Below are 10,753 nucleotides of genomic sequence, written 5' to 3' on the forward strand. Positions count from 1 at the left end.
TCGGAACCGACTCGACGGCACTTAACAACAACAACTAGCACCCAAGCTCTCCTGTGACCAGTCCCCACCCTGCGCTCCGCCCTCCCCTCTTCCCCCCACCCGTCACCAACTTCCCAACAATCAACAAAGACTTTCCCCTCCCCCCTTTTAGTATAATTTATTTTTTTAGTCTTTTACAGTAGTGGTCTTTTTGTGACTGACTAATTTCACTCAGCATAATGTCCTCAAGGTTCATCCATGTTATGCGGTGGCTTACTACTAGGAATGGTTTTCTCTTACATGAACATAACTATCTAATATGATTTTAAGAGTAATTTATCTAACAATACGTGGCACCGCAGGATAAACACTGGACTGTTAACCAAAAGATGGGCAGTTCAAATTCACCAGTCACTCTGTGGAAAAAGATGAGGCTTTCTGCTTCCATAAAGATTTACAGCCTCAGAAAACCTAAATAGGAATGTTATGAGTCAGAATTAACTCATGACAGTGGATTTTGTTTTGTTTTGATTTATGTTAACAAAGGCAATAGGCAAACATCAAAGGCAGATTTCCATAGCATAAGGTTACCTGTCATGTCTGCACCAGGGACACACTCTTGTATGGAGCTTTTCTTCTAATCATACACTGAGGTTTCTAAAGTTTATTTATGGCACTGGGTGGACCAGGTCAAAACTTAAATGACCATCCTCTTTAGTTTATATCCGTTATTTCTGCATATTTTTATTTTGCATTTGGAAGTATTCTCTCCTTTTAGGAAGCCACTTTTAAAGATAGAAACTATGCATCTGGATTCAATGTACTGTTTTTCAGATAGGAAATGGAGCCAAACAACTTACCCTTCCTCTTGGAGGAACACGCCAGCTTAAATATTTTATAGTCATCTGTATCCAATCCTCAGCTGTACATCTTCCCTTCAGAAACACCTCAAGCACCCTATCACTCTACCTGTACTCCCTTTATCATAATTTTCATAACCTAACCCCTTATCCACATTTATCCCTGACCAGGGTCCCCGGAAACAGCACTGCCATTCCTGTAACAACTCTGCACAAATGTTGTTTCTGGTACCGCCCTCTTCCTCAGACTCATCATTTCTGTCACCACTTCCAGCTCCTCACATAACTTGTAAGAACCAGTCTACTTCTCTTCATCTCCAGTGTTACAACCATTGAACACTTTCATTAAGCCCCCACTGCATTTATCTGCAATCAGTGTGACCATTAAAATGCAAATTATTTAATAGGCTCCAATGCCTTTCAGTTTTCTGGAAGATAAAGTCCAATTGCTTTAAAACTTTCATAATATGAACTCTAACTGTTTTCCACCCTTTTTTTCTTTCTATGCCTGTCAATGTGGACTTCCTTCATTTTTAGGAAATGAAATTCTTTCTCTCCTCGCTGGACCTTTAAACTGACTGGACCCATTGACTACATTAATTTATATCAGTGAACCTGGCTAACCCTATGATAATCTCAAATTCAGCAGTGCATTTCTTAGGGGTCCTGGACCAATTGCCTCCACCAGGTCACACCTACCCCTACTCTTCAGTGTCAGATTGCCCAATAAACAAGGTAAGCACAGGTTTATTTGTGCATACTCACCAATTTCTGGGGAACAATTTCACTTTTCTTTTTTAAAAAATAAACATCAACAATTATACTTCTAGGTATGGTTGGCATCTGTATTCCTATTAATTCCAAAGTACCATTCTACAGAATCAAAGCCTCTTTTCAGATTTACAATCCTTGACAGAAGTGGAGGACCCAGAAAGCAAAGTAAGCATGATTTTGCTAATCTGTAGTGAATATTCAAGTTACTCCAAGGAAGCATAAGTAAGTCCCTGCTTATTAGGTAAGGGTGAAACTCTTGTGAGACTGTTCATTACAGATTAGTAAGTAAGCACACATAAACCTATGTTTACCTTGCTTATTGGGTACTCTGCTTCTGCACAAACACACACAACACACACATACAGAGTAGATTAGTTCTTCTGGTTATCTGACATCACAGTGTTTTTCTTCCTATAATAAATATATTGCTACTTGTAACATAGTGGTTACGAATCGGGCTGCGATTCGCAAGGTCAGCAGTTCAAAACTACCAGCTATTCCAGATGAGGTGTTCTGCTCCCGTAAAGATTTACAGCCTCAGAAACCCTGTACAGGGTTGCTATGAGTCAGAACTGACTCCACGACACATAACAACAACAACTTAGAAATAGATAAGTTCTGGGTATTCATAAATCCATTACTTAGTCTTTTTTCTTAAATAAGGTTTTTATTGTGAATTGAATGAAAGTTTACAAGGAAGATCATCAGTTTTACATTCAACAAATTATATACTTTGCTTCATTAAATGATTATAATCCCCTCCATTTCTCTATATTCATTTTATGTATTTTTTTTCCCCTAAACACTCAGGTATATATAATAATTTATACCACCAAGGGCACATTTGGCAAATCTGCCTGCTGGCTGCCAGCTCTCAGTCCCTCTCTTTCCATGTATCTAGAGTCTTCAGCTAGTACCCCTTTCCATGTCCCATCTCTGCCTCTATCGCTAGTGTTGCTGATTCTCTGGATAAGGTCCTGCATTCTGCTTGTGCTCTTCTCCCTTGAGGGTCCTTGTTGTTGTTATGTGCCGTGGAGTCGCTTCCAACTCATAGCGACCCTACACAGGGTTTCCGAGGCTGTTAATCTTTACCGGAGCAGAACGCCTCATTTTTCTCCCTCGGAGTAGCTGGTAGTTTTGAATTGCTAACTTGCAGTTTGCAGCCCAATTCGTAACCACTATGCTACCAGAGCTCCTTTTGATGGTCCTCCTAGGGTCCTGTTTTTCTGAACTGTAAGATTAACTACTCCCCCATTTTTGTTACAAAACTTCTACCTTTACTGTTGTAAAAGTCATAACTAGTCATGATAACAATTACTCACTATTGAATCAAAAGAATCTTATCCCCATCTCTTTTTACCAGACCCACTTAGACAAGATGAAAACTATTCAGTGGGGACTCTTATCATCCCCCACACAGTCTTAAACTAAACTCCTTCTTGAAACTTTGTAAGCCAGTCACTTCGTGTCTTTATTGCCCCCTCATTTTAGGTAGCCAGTGTCTAAGTTGCCCATCCCTATCTACCCTGTATACAGAGGGGATAGCATGGATACTTGATGTGAAGACTCCTTCTCTCTCTGTTGGTATTTTGAGCTACTATCTCCATGAGGCACCTCATGGAAGCAGCAGTCAAGAAGTCAAACGACATATTGCATTAGGCAAATCTGCTGCACATGATTTTTTTCAGTGTTGAAGAGCAAAGATATCAGCTTGAGGACTAAAGTGCACTTGACCTAAACCATGGTATTTTCAATAACCTCATATGCATGCAAAAACTGGACAGTGAATAAGGAAGGCCATACAAGAATTGATGCTTTTGAGTTATGGTGTTGAAGAAGAATATTGAAAGTGCCATGGGCTGCCAAAAGAACTAACATATCTGTTTTGGAAGAAGTGCAACCAGAGTGCTCCTTGGAGTCCAGGATGGCCAAATTTTGTCTCTCATACTTCGGACATATTGACAGGAGGGATCAGTCACTGGAGAAGGATATCATGTTTGGTAAGGTGGAGGGTTAGAGAAAAAGAGGAAGACCCCCAGCGAGATGGATTGGCCAAGTGGCAGCATTGTTGGACTCAAACGTGGCAACTGTAGTGAGGTTGGACCAGGATAGGGCAGTGTTTCGTTCTGCTGTGCATAAGGTTGCTATGAGTCGGTACCAACTCGACGGCACCTAACAACAACAACAACCTCCATGAACATAGGTCAAATTCATAAAATTGTAGCAATTTACTCGTTTCCTTTATTATCTTTTTTTTTTTTTTTTCTTTTTTATCTTCCTCTGATAGAGTTCTGATTATCCAGCCATCGAGGCTAGGTCAAATGGGTATTATCTTCAAGTTTGGGTGTTCTTGTGCATCTCCCTTTCTTTCATATCAGCTGGATGCTTAACTTTCAGTTCTAGCCCTCTGTTGTATATCCTTGTCCATGGGCTCAGTTGTCCGCAGGTCCCACCACACTTTGGACAAGCCTTTCCTCTTCTCACTCTCATCTCCAGGTCAATGGGAGTCTATGGAACATGGTTTAACTCAGCGCATTTCTTCATTGCTGCCTTTCCCCCTCTTCCACTCACCAATAGACCAATGTCACCAGCAAGCTTACATGCCTGCTCATGTGTTCCCTTTGAGTTTCAGTCTTAGAGGGGGGCTTGTCCTGAAGTGATTTGATTGCTTGCCTTGATGGCTTCTGGGTGAACAACTTGCTTATTCTTGTAGTAACCAATTATACTGCCATTTTTGTTTTTGTTTTTTTTTTAAATGATATTTCTTTGAAGATGTGTCTTCTGTCACTCTAACTGTTCTAAGCTAGCATGCTTGTCCTTTCTAGTGGGAATGTTTCACTTCAGAAGGTTCTGGATAAGGCTCAATATTCCACCTAAGGTCCTATACACTGCAATAGCTCCACAAGAAGCCTATTTCACTGGGTAAGTTCTAGAATCCCTTTTAGGTATTTTAATCAGTTATAGGCTGAAGATGGGCTTACAAGCTTTCTGGAATCATGTTTCTCAACATTTCTTTCTATCCCACTCAAGTGTCTATTTTACAATAGTAGGCAAAGGAAACCAATATTCATAAGACACTCAGACATCTTAGTATTATTTCCCCTCTTCAGACTATGCCTTGATCCCTGTCTCACAGACCCCTATTTTTCCAAGGTTGAGCATGCATCACTCTTTACCTCTGTCCCATTTAGCCCATGCAAACCTGTCTCAGTGTTCTCCTATCTACTTTGTTCTTCCACTCCCTCCACCTTCTTGTGTATTGCCCTCACCAACACCTGAACTATGGTGTGTCTGCCCCCTACCCTGTGCTCTACCATTGTCTCCATCCACCTCCTCCAAACCCACCCACCCCACCTGCACCAGTAACCAACAATGATTTTTTTTTTTCCCCTTTCTGTATGGGTATCTTTTTTGAGCATTCACAATAATGGCCTTATGCAGTATTTGTCCTTTTGTGACTGATGAATTTCACTCAGCATAATGTCCTCAATGTGCATCCATGTTATGTGGTTAACTTACAGCTTCATTGTTATTCTTCAAGGTAGTATAATATTACATTGTGTATATATATTAAAGTTTGTTAATCCATTCTTCAATAGATGGACTCAGCCTGTCTCCATCATTTTTTTATTGTAAATAGCTGCTATGAACATTGATGTGAATGTATCTACTCGTGTTATGACTGGTATTTCTTGTGGATGTATACCAAGTATAGGAATTTCTGGATCATAAATTAATTCTATTTCTAACTTTGTGAGGAAGTACCATACTGTTTTCCACAGTGATTGAACCATTTTGCATTCCCATCAGAAATGCAGGAGGGTCCCAGTCTCTCCACAGCCTCACCAGCATGTATTATTCTCTGCATTTTTTAATGCCCCTGTTATTGCTGGTGTGAGATGATAGCTCACTGTTGTTTTGAATTGCATCTCTGTGAAGAAAAATGTGGCATCAGGATTGGAGAAAGACTCATTAACAACCTGTGATATGCAGATGATACAACCTTGCTTGCTGAAAGTGAAGAGGACTTAAAACATTTACTGATGAAGATCAAAGAGCACAGCCTTCAGTATGGGTTACATCTCAATATCAAGAAAACAAAAATCCTCACCACTGGACCAATAAACAACATTCTTATCAACGGAGAAAGGACTGAAGTTGTCAAGGCCTTCATTCTTCTTGGATCAACTATCAACTCTCATGGAAGCTGCAGTCAAGAAATCAAGCAATGCATTGCATTAGGCAAATCTGCTGCCAAAGACTTTTTTTAAAAATGTGTTGAAGAGCAAAGATGTCAACTTGAAGACTAAGGTGCGCCTGACCCAAGCCATGGTATTTTCAATAACCTCATACGCATGTGAAAGCTGGACAGTGAATAAGGAAGACCATAGAAGAATTGATGCATTTGAGTCATGGTGTTGGAGGAGAGTATTGAAAGTGGCATGGGCTGCCAAAAGAACCAATAGATCTATTTTGGAAGAAGTGCAGCCAGAGTGTTCCTTGGAGGCCAAGATGGCCAAACTTTGTCTTTCATACTTCAGACATATTGCCAGGAGGGACCAGTCACTGGAGAAGGATATTATGTTTGGTAAGGTGGAGGGTCAGAGAAAAAGAGAAAGACCCCCAACAAGATGAATTGGCCAAGTGGCAGCATCGATGAACTCAAGTGTGGCAACTGTAGTGAGGTTGGCACAAGATCAGGCAGTGTTTTGTTCTGCTGTGCATAAGGTTGCTATGAGTTGGCACCAACTTGATGGCACCTAACAACAACAGCAACAACAATGGCTAATGAATGCGAAAATTTCTTCATTTTTTTGTTGCCTGGTCTGCATGTCTTCCTTCATAAAGTGTCTGTTCAGGTCCTGTACCTATTTTTTAATGGGTTACTTGTCTTTTTCTTGTAGACATTTCAAAAATTAATCCTTTGTCAGATATGTCATTGCAAAGGATTTTTTTTCCCCATTCTGTGGGCTCCCTTTTCACTCTTTTTGTGAAATCCTTTGTTGCACATAACTTTCTAATTTTTAGAATGTCCCAATCATCTATTTTGTCTTCTTTTGTTTGTGTAATTTTCTCAGAGTTTGGTAGTCTGTGTGTGTCCTGGATTAGAGCCCTTAAATTTGTCCCAATTTTTTCATTGATGACCTTTAAAATTCTGGGATTCACATTTAGGGCTTTAATCCATGCTGAGTTGTTTTTTGTATATGGCGTGAGGTAAAGGTCTTGTTTCAATCTTTTGTATATCGATTTTCAGTTCTGCCAGCACCATCTCTTGAAGAGACTATGTCTTCCCCACTCCATGTACTTTGGCCCTTTGTCAAACATTAGTTGGCTGTATGTGGATGGGTTATTTTCTGGATTCTTAATTCTGTTCCATTAACCTATGTGTATTTCATTTTATCAGCACCAGTCTGTTAGCCATGTAATAAAATTTGAAATCAGAAAGTGAGAAGCCCCCAACTTTGTTCTTCTTCTTAAGCAATGCTTTGCTCATCATGGGTCTCTTTCTTTGCCACATAAAATTTGTAATTGATTTTTCCATCCCTTTAAAAAATGTCATTGGGATCAGAATTGGGATTGCATTATGTGTGTAGATTGCTTTGGGTAATATTGACATTTTCACAATATTAAGTCTTCCTCTCCAGGAGCATGGTATAATCTTCTATTTTTGTAAGTCTCTTTTGGTTTCTTGTAGTAGTATTTTCTAGTTTTCTTTGTATGTGTCCTTTGTTTCTCTGGTTAAATTTATTCCTAAATATTTCATCGATTGGGTGGCTATTGTATTGCTTTCCTAATTTCCTTTTCAGCATTGGCATTATTAGTGTAGAGGTATTTAACTGATTTTTGTATCAGTTGATCTTGTACCCTACCACTTTGCTGAGTCTTCCAATGATTTCCATTAGTTTTGTTTGTTTGTTTGCTTTCTTCTGAGTCTGTGAGATATTCTATGTATAGTATCATATCATCTGCAAATAGAGTTTTACTTCCTGTTTGCCAATGTGGATGCCTTTACTTTTGCTATCTTTCCTTATAGCTTTGCCTAAGGCTTACAAATCAACTCTGAATATGAGTTGTGATAAAAGGCTTTCAGTTTCTCTCCATTGAGATTGATTTTAACTGTTGTTTTGTATATATGCTCTTAATTATGTTGAGGAATTTCCCTTCAATTCCTAACTTGTTGAGTGTTTTTATCAGCAATGGATGTTGATTTTTAATCAAATGCCTTTTCTGCATCTACTAATATGATCATGCAGTTCTTTTCCCTTTTCTTATACATATGGTGGATTACATTGAATGGTTTTCTGATGTTGAATCATCCTTGCATCACTGGTATGAATCCCACTTGGTCATGATGTATTATTATTATTATTTTTTTTGATGTGTTGTTGAATTCTGTTGGCTGGGATTTTGTTGAGAATTTTTGCATCTAAGTTCATGAGGGATAAAGGTCTATAATTTTCTTTCTAAGTGATGTCCTAATCTAGTTTTGGTATGAGGGTTATGCTTACTTCATAGAATATATTAGGGAGTTTTCCATCCTCTTCTATATTCTGAAATAATTTGAGTAAAATTGATGATAGCTCTTTCCTGAATGTTTGGTAAATCTCACCAGTGAAGCCATCTGGACCAGGACTTTTATTGTTTGGGAGATTTGAGAGGACCTGGTCAATTTCTTCCTTTGTTGCATGTTTGTTCAAGTTTTCTACTTCACTCTGTGTGAGTTTAGGTAGGTCATGCTTTTCTAAAAATGTATCCATCTACTCAAAGTTTTCAAATTTATTGGAGTACAACTCTTCATAATATTCTGTTCTTATCCTTTTTATTTCTATTGGTTCTTTTGTGACATCACCCATGTGGTTTCTTATGTGTGTCTTCTCCCTCTTTTCTTTGTTAAGTTTGCCAATGGTTTGTCAATTTTATTAATTCTTTGAAAAACCAGCTTTTTCCCCTGTTGATTTTTCCTATAGTTTGTTTCTGTTTTCTATCTCATTTATTTCTGCTCTAATGTTTATTATTTCCTTTCTTCTGTTGACTGTAGGTTTACTTTGCTGGTCTGTTTCTAGTTGTTGGAGATGTTGTGTCAATGTGTTGATTTTGTTTCTTTCTTCTTTTTGGATTTGTGCATTTATTGCAATAAACTGTCCTGTCAGCACTGCTTTTGCCATGTTCCAAAGATTATGGTATGTTGTGTGTTTGTTCTCATTTGTTTCTAGGAACTTTGTGAATTCATGTTTTATTTCTTCTACTCCCTAGTAACTTTTAAGCAGGGTGTTATTCAGTTTCCATGTATTTGTCTTTATTTCTTTGTTCTTCCTATTGTTGATGTCTAATTTTGTAGCATTGTGGTCTTAGATGATGGTTTGTATATTTTGCTGTTTGAAAATTCATGGAAGTTTGTTTTGTGGCCTAACACATGGCCTATTCTGAAGAATGTTCCATGTGCACTGGAAAAGAATGTGTATTGTGCTGTTACTGGGTTGAATGCTCTGTACACATCTATGAATTCCAATTGGCTGATTGTCTTGTTTAGTTCCTCTGTGTCTTTGTCAAGTTTCTTTCTGGTTGCTCTATCCATTTTAAACAAAGTGGTGTATTAAAATCTCTCACTATTATTGTAGATTTGTCTATTTCTTTCTTCAAATATATTAGAGTTTGCATTACATATTTTGTAGTTCTTTCATTGGAAGCATAGATATTTATTATGGTTATGTCACCTTGTTCAACTGTCCCTTTAATCATGAGATAGTGTCTATTTTTATCTGTTATGCTGTTTTTTTTTGCTTTAAAATTTATTTTATCAGAGATTAGTATTGCCACTGCTATTTTGTTTTTTCAAGAAAGTTTTCAGTTTAATCACACCAAGAGTATCAGTACATATCCAAAATAATAATAGTAACATCTGAAACAAAGATTACTTATAACTCCAGAACATTTTAATTCTAAAGAGTTTAAATAAATAAAAGCCTACTGTTTCCAAATGACCATCAAAAGGGGAATGAATAATCAGTCCCATGACTGTTGGAGGAAATTAGAAAGCAAACAAACAAACAAACAAACAAACAAACAAAAAGAGGTGGAGAAAGAAGGTAAATAACCATTATCTTTCATAAACATGAAAAACTGCATACTCAACAACTCAGAGTGCTACTTAAATGGTTCAAGCAGCTTGGAAAAAATAACTGTCCATACTTGCCTGATATACAATTCTGGACAATTAAATGCCAACTGGCTTTCTAAAACATTGAAAAAATGAAAGACTTCATCCTTGTCGTAGACTGTCTCTTCAGTGGAACATTCGGTGCACATGACTGGGTGGTAGATTTCTTGCACTTCTGTCTCAACCTGCTTTGTAACATCTTCATGGTTGGACCTTACCTTCTTATGGCCCCACCTTTTTTTCCTGCTCTCTGGGGTTTTGTATCTTAGAACTTCCTCTTTGTTGACAGCACAGTTCATCACAACATTGCTGTGTATTGAGTTTTGTATGATTCATGCCTTTGACAATGAAGGCATAGCATGGTCATGCAGGCTGGGCAATTCAAGACAGAATCACTATTAGGAGCAGGCTGTTGTTGACATCACCACTGTATTCCAAACCAGGGTAGCCCCTTCACTTTGCATCAACCCATGCCTGGTCTCTGTTATCCTTTTTAGGATCAAAGAGTAATTCATCATTTGTTGGAATATGATATCATTTCTTCTTTGTTTCCTTGGTCACCTGTGCTCCTTTGTCTTCATCCTCAGAATCAGAATCAAAATAAATATCATAGTACTTTGTTGTAGCTGTTCTAACTTTCCCATTTCCTGAGGAAGAACCTACTGTTTCCAGAGAGAATAACTTGTTCTCCATTGTTTTTATGGTGGAATTTAATTCTGCTTCCATTTCTTTTTCAAATTCATCTTCACTCAATGATTCACTTTCTCCAGTAAGACATTCTCTGATGAGCTTATGTTTTTGGTCAGAGTTTCATGTAAAAGCACAGCCACTTCATCTTCAGAGCTGCTCAGAGCCGGCTCCTCGTCACTAGGTTCTTCAACTGCACCAGGGTCATAGTTGTCCCTGATACTCGTTTTTGGTTGCAATTAGCTTGGTATATATATTTTTTCCATCCTTTGCCTTTTAGTCTTTTTTTTTTTTT

General features: G+C 38.1%; 1 pseudogene; it reads right to left on the reverse strand.

Moving 5' to 3' along the window:
- Positions 1 to 9,758: 9,758 nt before the first annotated feature.
- The window catches only part of LOC102838606, a 5,367-nt pseudogene continuing 4,372 nt past the window's right edge, over positions 9,759 to 10,753 (reverse strand).

Source organism: Chrysochloris asiatica, unplaced genomic scaffold (assembly GCF_000296735.1).
Source record: "Chrysochloris asiatica unplaced genomic scaffold, ChrAsi1.0 scaffold00088, whole genome shotgun sequence".
Lineage (NCBI taxonomy): Eukaryota > Metazoa > Chordata > Mammalia > Afrosoricida > Chrysochloridae > Chrysochloris > Chrysochloris asiatica.